General features: G+C 48.4%; 1 protein-coding gene across 1 annotated transcript in view; it reads left to right on the top strand.

The window, feature by feature from the left end:
* Tesc (tescalcin) overlaps positions 1 to 1,718 on the top strand; it is a 37,683-nt gene that overhangs the window by 5,918 nt on the left and 30,047 nt on the right. The gene's annotated exons all lie outside the window — the stretch shown is intronic.

The raw sequence follows: 1,718 nt of genomic DNA, 5'->3' as shown, positions 1-1,718 counted from the left end.
GCGCCCAGCAGCATGCCTTGTCTCCAGTTAATGGTCCCAGAGTGCAGCAGGCACCTTCCTCACACTCCGACAGGGGCACCCTGCCCCCGGACGGAAGCTTTGGTGCTGGCAGAGCACTTGAGCCCTGGTGGCTTCAGCAGGGGGAGTGAGGTGCCCGCTGCTCTGGGAGGAAAAGTCAGGGCCACCTCTGTCCAGCTGGGCGACACCCAAGGTGAGGGCCCTTGGAAAGGAGCTGGGCACCCTGGTCTTGCTGGCTAGCCTGTCACTGGCTTCATTATTAATTCATACAGCCTGAAGGTCGAATGGGTGATTTCCGCTGGTGGCTGTGGTTACCTTAAGCACTAGGACAAAGAGGTCCTTTGTTGTCCCTGTTGTGTGACCTTTGCAGATGGGCGCGCTGTCAGGAGACGGCCTTCCGCTTGCTCTCAGACTGGCTCCCCAGGAGGTGACAGGGAGCTCGGAGGATGTCCTGACTGCCTCGAGCCAGTGGAAGACAGAGTATGGGCGCCAGTGGTGGGATCCAGTCATTGACCAGCCATGGAAAGGGAAGGAAAGCTGGGTACACCTGAGGGTGGGCTGAGGTTGGAGGGGGTCTCTAGGTCTGCAGAGGATGCCATGGTCCCAGTGACTAGAGACCCTCAAAGGAGCGCCCAGCACATCACAGGCCTTGTCCCACCAGTAGTTCTGAGGGATTCCCTTGGCCTTGAGTGCAAACTTGGGACCTCCAGCCCAGGTCCCCCAGTGGCAACTGCACCAGCCTCCTCCCCATTGCCCTTTACTAGCACATAGACATAGGTTTGGGTCCTGACACTTCCGCTCACCATGCAGATGAGGCACTTAGTGTCTCTGGGCCTCAACTTCCTCATCTGTGAAATGGGAATAGAAGAACTGTGACATCGCTGAGGATTAAATGAGAATTTGACTACAGCTCTTAGCATATCCTAAGTGTCCGGTATTAGCTGTTGACAAGTGCAGGCTGAGCATTCCTAATCTGAAATCCAAAGTGCCACAAACCCAGACTCTGAGGGCCAACACAGCACCAGGGAGGAAAACCCCGCCCTGACCTCTGTGAGAGCCAGAGTGAAGACACGGCACCTAAACATTGAGTAAGATACCTTTCTGTCGCATGTGTAACAGCTCCATGAAATACAAGGAGCTTTAGATATGGGCCCCATCCCCAAGATAGCTTCTTATGTACAAACTATCATATTTTTTTAAATTAAAAAACTTAAGAATTAATATTGTTTTAGACAGATATTGATTCTTCCTTATGGATTTTATTTCATTTAATATACTTTTCCATAGATTTTTTTCAGCAAGGCCCTGTGAGTTAGAAACATTGAAAAAAGTTCTGTGTGCATGAACAGTTGATCACCAGGCTGGGCATAAAATTTTATGCTAGTTTTTTGTTTTGTTTTGCTTGGTACTAGGTACTTTTGAACTCAGGACCTTGTCTTTGCCAGGCAGGTGCCTAAGCCACTGAGCTATCTCCCCCGGGTATAAAATTTTAGCTCACTGATATTTTCTCTCAGTACTTTGCTTTTGGTCTCAGTGCATTGAGAAATCAGCTCCTTGTGTAGTCAATGTTTATACAAGCTCATGTTTTTATTGATGTTTTGTGTGTGATACTGAAGCGTGGATTGGTTTTTATTGATTCTACCTGCAGATGGTTTATGTTATTTTATTCTAAAGAATTACATCTTTCTTTTTTTTTTTTT

Source organism: Octodon degus, unplaced genomic scaffold, assembly GCF_000260255.1.
Source record: "Octodon degus isolate 3935 unplaced genomic scaffold, OctDeg1.0 scaffold00079, whole genome shotgun sequence".
Lineage (NCBI taxonomy): Eukaryota > Metazoa > Chordata > Mammalia > Rodentia > Octodontidae > Octodon > Octodon degus.
Note: the sequence above shows the minus strand (reverse complement) of the source record. Positions and strands in the feature narration are given on the sequence as shown.